Source organism: Sinocyclocheilus anshuiensis, unplaced genomic scaffold (assembly GCF_001515605.1).
Source record: "Sinocyclocheilus anshuiensis isolate Anshui unplaced genomic scaffold, SAMN03320099.WGS_v1.1 scaffold881, whole genome shotgun sequence".
Classification (NCBI taxonomy): domain Eukaryota; kingdom Metazoa; phylum Chordata; class Actinopteri; order Cypriniformes; family Cyprinidae; genus Sinocyclocheilus; species Sinocyclocheilus anshuiensis.
Window position 1 is genome coordinate 1,309,661 of NW_015558695.1, and position 16,515 is coordinate 1,326,175.

The following is a 16,515-nucleotide window of genomic DNA, read 5'->3' on the forward strand; positions in this document are numbered from 1 at the left end:
ATATATATACTGTATATATATATATATATATGTATATATATATATATATATATATACACACATATATATATTATTATATATATATAATGCAATGATTACGTAATCATTTTTAACACATTTACCGAATCTGGTATTACCTTTTCATTCTTCTGATCAGAAATCAGATTAAAGTGTATTTCCTTTTGATAGACCTTTTAAAAGTAAGAGGTATAACAGGAATGAAATCTAGTTTTTTTTTATTATGAATGTTTATACATTCAACAGTTCTTTAATTGAGGATGATGAAAAAGTGCACAGTGAACTTAAAATATTATCTGGAAAATATTTACTTTTAATTAGTTTTGACTTTATACAATATAAAAAGTAATAATAATAATAATAAAATTACTCAAATTGCTTAATTTTCAAAACATGCAGTACACATAATACATGGTATAGACAGGTATTTATACATGAAGATATTTAGCTGCCTTAATAATTAAAAAAAATACGTTTAATACTTTTAACACTTTTAGTAGACATGCAAAAAACTATGCTCACCAAAGCTTTATTTATTTGATATAAAATACAGTAAACACAGTAATATTGTGAAATATTATTACAATTTAAAAACTGTTTTCTATTGTAATATTTTAATTTAATTTATTCTGTAATTTATTTATTATTTTCAGCATCATTACTCCAGTCTTCAGTGTCACATGATCCTTCAGAAATCATTTTCATATGCTGATTTGCTGCTCAAGAAACATTTATTATGATCAATATTGAAAACTGTTGTGCTGCTTAATATTTTTGTCAAAACCACAATACTGCAAGATTCTTTGATGAATAGAAAATTCAAAATAACACCATTGATTTGAAATAAAAACATTTTGTAACAATGTCTTTGCTGAATCAAATTATTCATTTCTTTAAAAAAAAAACACTTTGAGCCCAAACTTTTGAATGCAGTGTGTGCACAGAAGTACGTTTTAGTTTTACTATCCCAGAGGAAAGGGGTTGTCTGTCTAATCATAATGCTACACTCCCTCGTAAGCATACAGGTCATGTGTGCACATATTTAAGGTGCAGTCTTTAAAAAATATTCTGATCTGTCTACACAACAAGAAATGTGGACAGAGAACCTGAATATCCTAAAGAGGTTGTGCGCATGAAGCGAAACAGATGTCAGCAATCATCGAGAATCCGTCTCTGTATGGTTTCAACGTCTAGCAATGTCATAGGTCTCCGATTAGGATGACATACTTTTTTAAACATATTAAAAGAAAGTCAACAAGGAAAAGACAGTTTTACTGAAATGTAATTCTAACATATAAACAGAGCAGAGATATCGGTGCCGGCCAAGAAGCGGCTGAAGATAACATGCTTCTCAGTGGTCATAACATGGCTTGCAGCAATTTCCTCTTTACCGACCAAAGCTGGAACAAACAACATCCCTAGTCCTCAGACAACTTCTCCACTTAATTACAAGGCTCAGCAGTTAGGCCATGAACATCTCTCCCTCTTTTTTTCGCCTTTCCACCATTTTATTTTTCCCTCTTCCACCATAGCACTAAACTCAGTGAGTGGATCTTTCAGAGGAGGGTTCTCATGGTCCATGGAGCAAAACCCAGCCAGTAAACACAGTAATTTAAAGCCACTCTCCTGGTTGAGTGTAATCATCAGGATTGCTGAGGAGGCCTCGGCCTGGACAGCTCCATCTGTGGAAGAGGAAAACAACAACTCTTTGCATCCACATAATGACATGCAGCACGCCTTTGTAAAGGGCTCGTGCAATTTAATTAATTCTGGCAGGAACACACTGGGTTAATTACTGATTAATGACATCACTCTGAAACTGTGTGCTAAATAGCTACTATTGATTATTGCAGAGTCACTGATGTAGCTACTACACTGAAGTAGGACTGAAGTGCTAAAGTTGTACAATATATTAGGGATGCACTGGTATAAAAACGTTTGGCTGATAATCATTTTCATGTGTTAAATTTCTACACTACTTTGTCTAAATAAATGAAAAATAAAATACTAAAAACTAAAATCTAGGGCTGCAATTAACGATTCATTTTTATCAATTAATTGGATAAAACTCCAAAAAATATGAAAAATGTAATTTAAAAGAATTAATTATATTAACTTAATTATATTAATTCATTATTATTATTATATTATAATAAAATAATTATCTTAAAAATATGAATTTTGCAATGTGCAATTTAAAGGCAGTGTAAACACAGTGAAAGCATGCAACGTGCAATTCAATATTATGCAATAATATAATCTTTTCATGTGCAAAAAAAGATAAAAATTTTAAACTGCTTGCATTTTGAAAGTAGAAGTTACATTCACTAATTTAAAAATGATAGTGTGTAGATGTGAATAATCAATAATCAGATTTGTTGTTGATCAATTATTATCAAAATTATTGATTAGTTGTTGCAGCCCAACTAAAATCAATAATTTTAAACGCTGAATTTAGGCATCACAACATAGTATCCTACAGTATGAAAAATGGATATTCATTTTGAGATTTACAAAAGATTACATTTAATATTAAATTATTATTATTATTAAATTATTCACCTTTTTAGATTTCATTTGTTAGATAACTGCAAAAATATTCTAAATGGGCATTCACAATTACATAGTTAATAAAATTCATTGAATATTAAAAAAAAAACATTCAAATGCATTGAAAATTATTTTTTAAATTAAAAGAGTAAAAATTAAATAAAAATTGAATATTAACAGTCAACAATTGATATGGTCACAATATACAATATTACTTTGTTATCATCAAGTTCATCATTATTTAAGTAATAAAAGTCCCCTAAAACAAACTTTGTAACAAGGATTGGTCGCTGAGAAGATAAGTGACAAGCAGTGTGTACATGGCCTTGCTTTACTGTTATGGTTAGCAGAACACGAAACACAGAAGCTGAATTAGATTAGAAGGTTTTTTATGAGGTTTATTTAGAAGAGATAATTGCACAACCATTTTCATGAGTAGACATTCAAGAAAATGTAACTGCAGCAAAATCAAATGAAAGAGTATACAGCCATGATGACAGACCGCAGAAATTCACTCTAATTCTATCAGCTGAACACTGCTGTCACTATCCCATAATAATGACACACAGCAGATTCATGGAGACCATGGGAAATGCTTACAAAACCACTTTATGTCGTTTGCCCTGAAGGCACAGGCCTGGCATAGGAACGCATCATTTCTTCATTTATGAGTATGTTTAGTTTAATTTCTTGTCAGGAAATCTGAGGCTGAGAAAAGTGACAAATAAAGAGTGTCCATGATAAAGAAAAAATATATTTTTGTTCAAAATATGGAACTACGGCAATGGACATATCATTTCCGACATGCGCTTTATGTGATAGACCAATCTGGGCCATCTGACCAATCAGAGCAGAGCAGGCTTGTTTAGACAGACTGAATATTATTATTGTTTGAGATTTGTTGGAAAATGAGGTGATATTAAATACATATTTTTAGAAAACAAAAGCGTTGTTTGACCTTGCATGCATGTAAACCTATTGAAGGAGACTCCCAAAATAATATTAGGAATCTTAAAAATGGCATAATAGGGGCTAGTAACTAGCTTTTTAATGACTAGGTAACTGTATTTGTCACTATTGGTGAGCTCCAGCAGTCTTCACATTCCTTAAATGCTCTGTCCTCGGCTATGTGAAACACGGATGAAGTGGCAGTTATAAATTGATCGGTTGATCAAACAGAATTATTCCCAGATCCAATGGGATTAAGGGATTATTGAGCAGGCATAACCGGAGGGGAGGGGTGTGTTGAGTCAGCCTGGCTTCCCACCATCTCTTTCTTCCCCCCCCCCCCATTGAAGTGAGGGGCAGATGCTCGGGATGGACACTTGAAAGGGGCTTGTTACCCGTGCAATGGTTTGGCCTCATTGATTTTAGCCATGGCATAGATCTTTTACAGCTTCCTGCCAAATAAGGTTAACTCAGCCAGCTTGTATTACTGTACAGCGATGCCTGCAAGTGGAACTGAGTGCAAACTAACCACATTTAAAGCCATTATAAGCGTGGAAGACTGTGTTAAATAGCAGTGCTATTTCCTTACGAGTAATTCACTCATGCATGTGGAATAATGACAATTTGCACTTTTGCATGCATTTCTAGAGCTTGGGTTTATGAAGATGAAGTGTGTGCCATTAGGTTTTCAAACACCCTGAACTCTACTGGCTGAGTCAGAAGTTGACATTTGACCCCTCTAATACACAGCAATTTTGAAAGCACCACAGTGTAAGGATCAAATGACATGACACTTTTTTTTTTTTTTTGCTCAGGTCTATTCATTTATTTAAAAATACATTAAAAGCTGTGCATACATCTCATGAGTCAATAGTAACTAGTGATGCAACGAAATTTCAGCAACTGAAAATATTTGCAAAAATGATTTGGAGGGCCGAAGTAATTGACCAAAATGGTGACGTTTAATTAGCACTTTTCCAATGATGTGTTTTCATGGAGTCAAAGTCTACTTTGTGTATACAGTGTAGGCTACAACAATACTGACAATATCAATTTTTTGTTCACGACAACATACATTTTACCTCAGGAAAACCATTCAATGTCCATAGTAAATTAGGTAGCTAGAAAACTCTAGAGAGGAGCATTTTATTAAATATATGTACTGTATTACATATTCAAGAAAAGCTGTCACTGTGGTGGTACCCTTCTAAAAGGCACTAATACATATCATTTAGGTACTAATTTGTACACTTTAGGTATAAATCTGTACCTTTAAGGTACTAAAATGCACCTTTTAGCAGTAAATAAGGCACAAAGACAGTTTTCAGTGGCGACCTTTTTCTGAAAGTGCACTGTGGCGCTTTCAACATGTTGTATATTTGAACAGTCTGACATGTCAAATTCAGGCTCAACCAACTGCATGAATTTGAGGTGGGACTACCTGTCTGTTTGGTTGAACGAGGGAAGACGGGAGTGTTTGGGATAATACACTGATAAAATACACTATATCGTTTTTGTTTAAAAAAAAAACAGCCTATACAAAAAATATTCAGTCACCTTTTTCAAAAATCAAAATTGTTGTTGATATACTATGCTATATTATCCTGCTTAATGCATGTCACTTCAACTTGAATGCTTCAGAATCTTTACTTTCAGTAAGACATGCAATTACAATAATAGGGTGAAGCTAGCTGCACAGATGGACTAGCTGTTACCATCTGCACTGGGGTCTGTGAGCAATTAACTAACTAGCAGAGGTAAACAGATAATGAACTATACCGCTGATTCATGACACCAGTGAAATCTCAGTCGTAACAACAACTGTTTTTTGCATGAATTTCAACTCACAGACTCAAATGTATAAAACTAAACTAACAATCCAATTACAGTATATTTCAGCAAGAGATGTACATAAAAATGTACACTATAATACATTATAATGCAACTAAAATCCTGTCCCAATAACTGCCTCTTCTCCTCCTTTAGTCTGCTGCCCAGCAAAAGGTGATTGTCCTTCTCTGGTACAATTGCTTTGCTTCAGTAGTCGCAGCTAATATCCTCTCACCCAAACAAATATGTGAGCCACTGTGCGGATGTCCACAGATAAAGCCAATATATTGTCAAAAGGACCCCAGGTCAAACCCCCTCCAGTGGCTTGTAAAATTTCAGCTAATGGATTAGGCAAAATGAGAGCAGATGCAGCTGTCATGTCAGGCTGCCTGTCTGTGACACAAACCCAGCTTACTGTACTTATCAGGAGCCATATTTCGTATGGCTGGCAAAGCTCTGCGGGGGACAAAGGCAAGTGGCGTATGTCAAATCGTCACACAGTTCATCCAAAAATGAGAATTCTGTCATTATTTTATTCATGCTTATGAATAAAAACAAGGGTTTTCTTCAAGCAGCTCTTTTTCTCATTTGAAAGTTAAGCTCCAAATATGACACCCAATATTTAAGGGGTCATGAACTGAGAAATCAAAAATACCTTGATCTTTTGACATATAAGAGGTCATTGTACTATAAAAACGTCCTGTAAGTTTCATAACTCAAAACTTTCTCACAAGTCTAAAAACAGCTTATACTGAAGCCAATCCGCCAAAATGACAGCTTGTGGAATGTGCCACTTTATTACGTAATAGTGTATCTAAACACTGCCTCCGCAGAAAAAGATCAACACCTGCTTCTACATCGCTGCTAGGCCTGGGCGATAAAACGGTATCGATATTTATCGACGGTACACCTTCTTCAATAACAATATAAAAAATGGTCGATATAGTACACGATATAGGCACGTGCTATGAGTGACGCAGACAGCACATACAAACATGAACATGAGTGCTGTGCCTGCCTGTGATGAGGAGATTGTGAATAAAAAAATGAATATTAGTCGAATTTAAAATAAACATTTGCATTTGAATGCAAAAATAGTACAATCGAATGTTAGGTGTGCGTCAGGGAGCGTCATCAGTGGAGCACAAGATGCGGTGATGATGATGTAAGTGACGTTGTTGCATTTTAATGTTTTGTTAGTCTAGCCCACGAGACGCGCCGCTGCTGCGTTATTCATTCAAAATATTAGAGAAATATAGTAGCTCAAAGCGGAGAAGATCTTGATTAGGTTAAAACCAAAATTAAGCCATTCACACAGAACGCATATTCAGCGCATTTTTTAGACGGACAAATATGACTGCTGCACTCGCTTCTCACAGGCGAGATGTATAGAAAGCCATGCAAAGTTAAAACAGTTTAACTGCTGCACTCGCGTCACACAAGAGATATGTGTTACCGCATATAATACATACCACAAGATGAATGTAGATGAAGATTAGAAATGAGATATTTAATTTTTATTTTGTGTTTGACTGTAAAAAAAAATAAATAAATAAATAAAAACAAATATTTAATAACACGTTGTTAAAATCGAAAGTTGCAACTGTGTTATTTAATGAGCTAACATGAACAAAGACTTGTATTTTTTAACTAAGATGAATAACTTCTGTAGCAAATGTAGCTATTGCTCATTGTGAATGTTAATGCATTAACTAAGGTTAACTAATGAGGTCTTATTGTAAAGGGTTCTTTTGCAATTTAATCTGTGTACAACTTTTAACTTTATACATTTTTCTGTATTGCTTTATTGCATTTAAATGTTCAGTTATTTTTGTTATAAGAAAAAAGTTATTAAACCTGTTATACTGTATTATGACAGCACTTTTTTTTAAACAAAATTTCAATACCGTGATAATACCGTATACCGTAATAAAAGCATTAGCAGTTAATCGCAACATGAAAATTTGATACCGGCATATCCCTAATATATACACATGTTGTTTGTCTTAATAAATTTAGTTAATTTAAAAATACAGTGGTTCAAATGTAAAAAAATGTTTTCTATTGCTCTGTGTTTTAAAAAAGGTTATAAAAATGTCAATAATAATCGATACCGAACGATATGAAACATTATATCGTTGAAACATTTTTTTGCTATATCGCCCAGCCCTAATCGCTGCCACGATAAACTTTATTTGATGAACTTTATTTTTAATGAAGTTCCAGACCACGTCAGTAAGAACTTGATCCTTTGTTCACTTAATTTTACCACGGATTAATTTACAAACAAGTAGTGGACCTTTACTTCCAAATCTACAAACCCGCCACGCCTATTTGCGGCGTTCTGATGAGGGGGGTCAAAACAGGACAGAAAATAGCCTATTATTTCTAAATTATGATGTTTTTTGATGTAAAAATCTATTATAACATTATTATATTGATAACATTATACTTGACAACATTAAGTAGCTAGACCTCAGAGAACAGTACAAAATAATAAAAAAGGCAGTTCATGACCCCTTTAACATAAAAATCATGTATATAATTTATATGCTATGTTCCAAAATATTTGATAGAAAAAGCAAAATTCAAGTCATTATTCAATGATAATATTCCCTTCCAGTGAGCTGTTACTTAATGTAAACGAGTCAGTGAGTTGAACCTAAAAAAAACCCGAATAAATAGTTATTTTTATTATTTTGAACAAGTTCTTTTAAAATGAACTGGTTGAATTGGCTCAAAAACCAGTCTAAATGATTTATTTACAAATCAGTATGGTTTGTTTATGAAATTCACCAACTCTTCAAAAGATTCTTCAAAACACAGAAAAAGAAAAAAGTCTGGAACAGCATGAGGGTGAGTAAATAACAAGATGAACTATTCTTTTAGAGTCAAATGTCGCAGGAAAAGAGAAATAAAACAAAAGATGAAATATATTACAGGCAAAGAAACTGGAAAACCTAAGAGTGGACACAAGAAAAAAAAATTATATAAACAGAATGAAAAGTTTAGTCTGGTGTTAGATCAGAGAAATTATTTTTTATAAGCTACGCTCTCCAGATCCACCAAAACCTCACGTAAAATCTCCATACATGGCCTCCACAAGAAAGCACGCTTATGTCACGGCACATATGTACCACTGAATATTTTTAGCTCAACAACTTGCTACCTTGCTATCATGGAGAGGAACCTCAGTGTGTGTGTGTGTGTGGGTCAGTGGGAGACAAATTGACAAGTATGTGTGAGTGGGAGACAGTGAAAGTGTTTTCACGCATTCAACACTTACTCAAATAAACCGAGAATAAGCAATCACCCAAAGAGATCATGCTAGCCACAACTGTCCTCGCCTGTTAGCACAGGCAACACCTCCACACGCTTCTTAATCTCTGGCCCTGTAAGGGCCTCTGTCTAGCCCCAGTCTAGATTAAAAATACAGGAAAAGCTCACTCTGGCAAAGTAAACACACAACCGTGCACTAATAAAAAGGGTTATTTATGGTCAGGGCACAGCTAGGATGGATGTTGGCACACTAGCCTAGCATTTGAGGTTTAGCTTCTCAGCAGGGCATTGAGAACAGACGTGTATAAAGTCACAAAATATATATTCAGAAGATCATCTCTCTTAAAGTAAGAAGTAAAAAGTTATAATTATAGTAAATATTACAACAAGTGTGGTTTTATTGGCTTAAAATAGTAGTGAAAATTGGAGAAAGCTGGTGTATGGAAGCTAATCTGAGGGTTGTTAGTGTAAAAGTGTACCCAAAAGGAAGAAAGGAGAGGTATGCATGCAAGGCTTTTACACATGTGACCAGAACTAATGAGAAATCCCGGGTGGGCTTTCTGTTAATACACACACACACAAAGACAACACTGGCATGGTTTCACAAAAGCAACAACATTATTTCAGTCTTCAATACACAATTCTAACTGTGGGAAATATTTGAAAGGTAGTGAATGAGCAAATTTAAAGTACATTTTCTAGTGCAAAACTCTACGTCACAATGCTAGGGTATTCTGGGTCATTTTCCCAGGTTTGCTGTGCTTGTTGTATGGCTGAACAATTTGCAGAAAAAAAATACTAGGGCTGGCTCGATAACACTTTTTCAGAACCCATACCGATCCGATACCAAAAAATCTGAGTATCTCCCGATACCGATCAGGGCTCTACAGTGCGACCATTTCAGTCGCATTTGCGACTGAAAACTACTGCGTGCGACTAATGTTACACACAATCTACTAAATATAGACAGCTTTATTATAAAGAAAAATAACAAACGAAAAAATATATATAATATAGTTAGTCTAGAAAATTCATGAGTGCACAATAATTTTATAAAATCCTAAACTTTTAGTGAAAAAAAAAACATTATTTAGAGGGGATCAAATAAAAGTGAATAAGTGTAGGACTAAATCTGGTACACAATGCTCTTTGTATTGTTGTAAAATACATTCATGAAAAACAAGTAATATATTTATATATAAATATATACTATAGTAGTCAACATTTGAAGTGGATCAAAACCTTTCATCAAAGTTGTCCTAAAACCAAAACAATACCCGTTCTTGTTTTAGGACAACTTTGATGAACTTTTTGATCCACTTCAAATGTTGACTACTGTATAAATTAAATGTATAGCAGAGTAATGAGGCAGCAACATATGATAGATAAGACAAACAAGAAAGGCTATTAATAATCTTTCATTGCTCAAAACAGGCACAGGCACAGCGCTCCATGGTTGAACCACTGATGTCACATGGAATATTTTAACGATGTTCTTACTACATTTCTGGGTCTGGGAACATTTCAGTTCCATTGCTGTCTATGCAGGGTCTCAGATTTCATAAAAAATATATTCGTGTTCCGAATATGAATGAAGGTCTTACAGGTTTGGACCAACATGAGGGTGAGTAATTAATGACAGAATTTTCATTTTTGGGTGAACTATCCCTTTAAGAAATTACAGGTGATTTAAAAGTTCTCATTACAAGCTTGGGAAGATGGTAGGTGCATGCTGCATTTCCAAATGTCCCAAACTCAGAACACATGCAGAGATGAGTTCATGTTAAGCAGCATTTACTATGAAACGAGACACTGAAAACACTGGATCATGAGCTGCTTGTGTGTAAATGAAAACAGTGCCATGCTTCACTCTGAAACACGCGGCACCTATATTTAATTAAATCACATTCTTTGCAATTTGATTATCACACTAAGCCATATAGCAGCTTCGCTTTTAAAATAATAATGGTGGTCATAATACACTTTTAAAGGTTTTAAGAGCTGCTCTGTTCTGGTGGGTCATGCTGACCTGAACTACAACAATAAAAAGAGCAAGTCAATTTAAAAACTCTTTTAAAGCTTTCATCTGTTTGCCAGACTTATTAGTGAGCATCTGATCTTCTAACCCATCCTCAGATTACTCGCGGTATGACCCACAGCTTTGAGGAAACTGACCTTGCCATGGCAGCACTGGCATGACATTAGAATCTAGAAAGATTTATCATGTTCTTTCATTTTGTTCCTCAAGGCTCTTTCCACATTCCCACACATCCTTGTAAACGCTAAATATTATTTATCTACTTTCCATTTTCCAGTTCTGGGGTGTGTAACCTTCTATGTGTGGGCTTGGAAATCATAACTCAGGTTAAGAAAAACAATGACAGAAACGCTATGGACCAAAAACTTTAAAAATGTAAGGAAATAAAACAGAATATCAGAAAAGGATAATGCCTGTTTATTTCAGGTTTTACACACGCTTTAACCAATGACTTTCCATAACTTCCCAGTTATTTTTTAATCATGTTGTAGGGATTGCTTAAAATATTTTAGAGCTGAACATAACTTGCAAAATTCATGTTCACTCTTTCACATGCCTTTATAAGAATTCATTCATTTCTATGGCTTGTCCTGGCCTGGAAACCACAATTTTTAATTCCCTAATATGTCAAGGTTTCATGATCCGTGGTATTTGTATAGAAACACAAGTCTGTGCGTGTAAAGAAAAGCCTGACGTCATCTAGTTCAAACCGAACGACTTTCGCAAACAAATCGACGCAACCATTAACATGTACGAACTGAAGTAGAATAAATCCACATATCTGGGGGGGACTTAAGATAACCCTGCATAATCTAAACTCATTTTAAGGTGAAAATATTATGATTTCACAACACTGTACAATAACTATGAGGTTGCTTTGTGGTTCTTGGATGTATCATAAAATGGTGCAGATGTACAAGATCACTAAAATGTCAAGTTCAGTGCCTTATGGTTAAAACAAAGTCAACTGAAGCGCTTCTGCCACAAAGCAACAGATGCTGAGAGGCAGATTCACGACCTCCTAAAATACACACTCATTAAAAAATTGTACCTCACACCTTCCTCTCTGAACACTATTTAACGGAGCATTAACAAAGCTGAAGCAACAGACCAAAAACTAGAATGCACTACATAAAATATTTCGCTCAGTGACGCATATAAGTTGATGACACAGTGCTGATCAAATCGCTAGAACAAAACTGACATAATCAATATCACAAAACACGAGTTTAAGTTACATACCAAGAACACCTAGACTAGTATTTAAGGCTATGCATTTAAATGAGAGGGCCAGTCCTTCAGGATCCATGTCTGCTACCACCTGTTAACCCTGGCCAACACCCTCCAGACCCATGGTTTCACGCTACAACCGTCCCGCTCTGCTCCACACCATACTCCCATAGAACATGAGGTGAGGGGTTAATCTGATATTGTGCTGAAGGAAACTACAAAGCGGCGAGCAGATGGCCATCTTTGAGCAAGGTTTCTGCTAATACAAGAAAGCCAGTGATGGAAACAAGAGAAGCCTTTTTGACTTAGACCGCAACATTTTTGGCTTGACATTCACATCTTTGTGCAGATAATGAAGAAGATAAAACAGTGCAAATGCACATGTGAGGTAAACTGAACCTTGACGTGTTCCTCCATGGGTAGATATGGAGAAACCAAATAAGGGATGGGTCAAATTTATGAGATATTATTGAATAATACGCTGCGTTTCATTATTTTGACCTGAAAAAAATCTGCACTTAAGTTTACTTTGTTGGCCAAATACGGAAGAAGATAGAAAGCCTTTACAGAGTATGGAAAGTGCAATAGACAGTCTGATGAAAGTCCATCATGGTCTTTCCCACAACGTATCCTTCTGTGAGATCTGGCAAGAAAATAACATTTGCTGGATGTGAGAGTGTGGGAGTATTTGAACTTCCTCATCACATTTTTTTTCCTAATGGGGGGAGGGGTGATGCCATCAGCCACACATTAAATATGTACATGCACAGTTATAATCATGCTACAATGTGTTTTCTAAAGCTACAAATCAAGATACAACCAAGCTACAGTTTACAGCCAAGCTGTTTGCAATTTTTACAAAAAACCATGATGGTCTTTTTCCTTTGTATTACCCTGTGAACTGTCTATATACAAGTATTGGTCATTTTTTGGACAGACCACTTTCATCAGACCGGTTTAATCATGTGGTTTCTATTTGATCTCCTGTATGATTTTGGTGGTTATCAGTACATTTTAAGGTAGGCTACTTCAAGTAGGTTGGTAAATTAGCATTATATCACTTGATGAAATATATAGTTGTAAGTTGTAAAATATACAGCCATCAATATGCTACCCAGTAAAACCTGAAACTTTGCCACCATATTTGTTATTGTGAATTTTTGGCAAAACAAACAAAAAAAAACTTACAGTGTATATCTGTTAGTCTGACTGCACAAAAACCAGACTAATTTCAGTCAGACCCAACCTCATCAAATTGATCAATTGTGGTAAACAAATAGACGCAACATGTACGGCTAGAATTAGAGTAAATCTTGTTCTCTGGTGACTCTTATTTAAAATTCCCCTGCATAATCTAAACTCATTCCAATATGAGAATATTATGATATCACAACACTCCACAATAAATATGAGGCTTCTTTGTGTTTCTTGGCTAAAGCATGAAACAGTGCAGATGTAACAGATCACTAAAATGTCAACTTCAGTGCATTATGGTTAAAAGGCATCTAAAGATCTCCTGCCACAACGAAACATACAGTACACACAGCCGAAGAATGCACCATAAGGCAACAGATGCTGGGAGGCAGATTCATGACCTCCTAAAATACACGCTCATTAACAACCCTTGTAGCTCATACCTTCTTCTCTGATCACCACTTAACCAAGCTATAGCAGGTTTTTGTGCATTTAAGCTACAGTTTTCATCCTGCTGGATACATGCTGGATGAAGCCGAGCTAGAACTGCAATATCTAGGTCTGTTAGTCTGACTTAACGAAAACCAGACTGGTCTGATTTCAGTGAGAACAAAACATTCACAATGACATTTTAAAAAGACGGATTTTTACTTTAATCCAACTGAAATCGAACATTTAAAGGGGTCATGACATGAGACATCAAATTTGCCTTGATATTTGGCATATTGGCAAAAAGCAAATATATATTACAATTACTGCCGCTATCTTGTCTACACTGGATACAGGATACATCTTGTCTATACTTCAAACAGCTCGCTCGTGTCTTTGTACAGATATCAGAAGGATCCCAGCGTAAGGAACAAGTGGATAGTTTATTTTTAATGGCACCCCGGATCGTGTGAGAGGATTGATCGGGGTATGTTGTTTTGTAATCGAGGCACAGTGTCATGGAGAGTTCACAAAGAAACATTTGTTGAAAGATGAAGCTGTACTATATCTGCCTGCAACTGCATCACAAACTGTAAGTAAATGATTTAATAATGCTTTGTCTGGAAATGACCGTTTTATTTTGATTATGTTGTCAAAACACACATGCAATAGCGAGGGGGCGTTGATACCATTTCCTATGCAATGACGTTAGCCAATCATAATAACAGTGGCCGATTACTGAGAAGTCTTAAAAGACACACCCCTTAAAAACAGTCATTTTAGAGAGAGGTTCAGAATGAGGGCTAAAATAATAATTTTTCCACATATTTATTTATTTATTTTTTTGTGCAAAAAAACTTTATTAACTTTATAAGTAAACCTCAAAGAACATATTAAAATAATAATAAAAAAATCCATGTCATGACCCCTGTAAAGTGCACATAAAAGCACTTTTTGACAACTAATCCAGTTAAGCACAGGGAGTTTATGTATCAGAGAATTACTGTTAAAAGTGCACTCAGTAACTTTTTGTTTACTGTCACCAACTGGCCTGGATGTATTAAGATTTACTAGCTGCTGCCGCTTTACATTGAAACACTTACTTAGTCACTGTCACTTAGAGGATTTGTAAAGTACTAGCCAAAAGCTCTGTATAAAGTAAACATATTAGTAATAGTAGTATTATGCATGGCTGGTCAGGTGAAGTCAGCAGTCAGAGGCACCTATTGAATGAATGGGTGGCCTGCACCATGTAAAATTAAACATCCTTATATTCATAAAAAATGTTTTTAATAAGTGCCTTTCTTTTTAATATTATAATTATTATTACTTTTGTATGTTTGAGTGTGTGTAAAACATTTTAATCTACCAAAAAATGTGCACTTTAAGTGCAGCTGATCATGACAGCAAGTTTATCATGGTTATCTAGCCAGTTTCATGTTTAACCTGAAACACTGAATTACAAATTTAATGTAATACGATAGCCTATATACCAGTATAAACATAAAAAATAGAATTCAAATGACAGTCCAAACAATCGCCTTCCAGCTGCAACTTCAGAGACTGAATGAGCTAAATAAAACAACTATACATCAACGTGACAATACAGAGTAATGACACAACTAACAGTTACTGATAATTCTTGCTAATTTTGACAGAGTTGTTCTTAATCATAATCATATCTAGAATACACACAAATGTGAGCATTTAAGTGAAATCCACAATTATACTGCAAAACACACGTTAGACATTTGGGTTTTAACGGTGTTGGCAACTTTTGTTTAATCTGTGCCATTTCATTGGGTTAATACATCAGCAACAATAGCTTCCACAGAAGTTATGTGCACTAACGTTACTGCTAACTCCGGCGTTCACAATAAATAACAGGTTAAACCTAGCACGCAACAACATAAAGTATAAAACCCAAAGCAGTTTTTAAATCAAGAGTTGTTGTTATTTCCTTACCTGCATTTAAACCTGCACTTCTTTGGAACAAAACCGCGACGCTTCGCCTTCCACAGACTCGCAGTGATTTTGAATCCGATTAATCCGCAGGAGAGAGGAGACTCTCAGTCTATAAACTTCACCGGGAGCGCTGCTGCCCGCCGGTGCACACACGTGTGTTAGTCCCTCGCTGTCTGTCTCCACGCAAAAAATTATTTCCTAAAGACTAGTAAGTGAAATGGGTGCCTGTGTATTTTTAGCCGCGCAGACTCCGGGAAGCCCGTCTCTTGTCTATCATCCGCGGCTCTGTGTGTATTTGGTGAGGAGTAACGGGAGGTGAGCGTCGGTTCGCAGTAGCGTTATTGTCCGCGAGTGCGACCCGGCGGCCGCTGATGGAAAAGGGCTGGGCTTCAGACATCGCCTAGTCCATACACAAGAGACAAAAACAGACATGTTTATTCATCTAAACGCGTTCAAAGATTCCCTATCTGCGGATTGTTCGTTAAAAACAAACATTTGTTTGTTAGCATAACATCTAAACAAAAACGTTTCTGTTTGTCATAATAAGAAAAATGTAAACTATTTATTTGTCAAAAGAAAACATTCTTTTGTGACTTTTGTTTGTTAAAACAGTGTAGCCTGCATTTGTCTGTTTGTTTGTTTAGTGGTTTGTTTGTATGTCTTAATTCAGTGAATTTTGGTTCTGTGAAGAGAGTTTAAAAAACAAACAAAAAAACCTTAAACCCTAAACACAGATGCCCATGATCTTCTTTTGAAAGACCTTTGAAAAATTAATAATAAATAAACAAATAAACAAGGACTGTAAATAAATTCTAAATAATAAATAAATAAATCACTGTGTTTTTGTAAATATCTGTCTGTCTGTCTGTCTATCTATCTAATGTTCTTGTTTATTTCACATTCACTTAGACCATAAAGCATTGCCAATTTAGATCGTAACACAATGTGAAATGGATGTTCTTGTTTATTTCACATTCACTTAAACCATAAAGCATTGCCAATTTAGATCGTAACACAATGTGAAATGGAAGCCT

General features: G+C 35.1%; 1 protein-coding gene across 1 annotated transcript in view; it reads right to left on the reverse strand.

The window, feature by feature from the left end:
• Nucleotides 1-15,796, reverse strand: part of LOC107681368 (plexin-B1-like) — a 91,387-nt gene extending 75,591 nt beyond the window's left edge. Inside the window, exon 1 of the mRNA XM_016477644.1 lies at nt 15,482-15,796. The gene's annotated coding sequence lies outside the window, so the exon portion shown is untranslated. The remainder of the gene's footprint in view (nt 1-15,481) is intronic.
• Nucleotides 15,797-16,515: the final 719 nt, after the last annotated feature.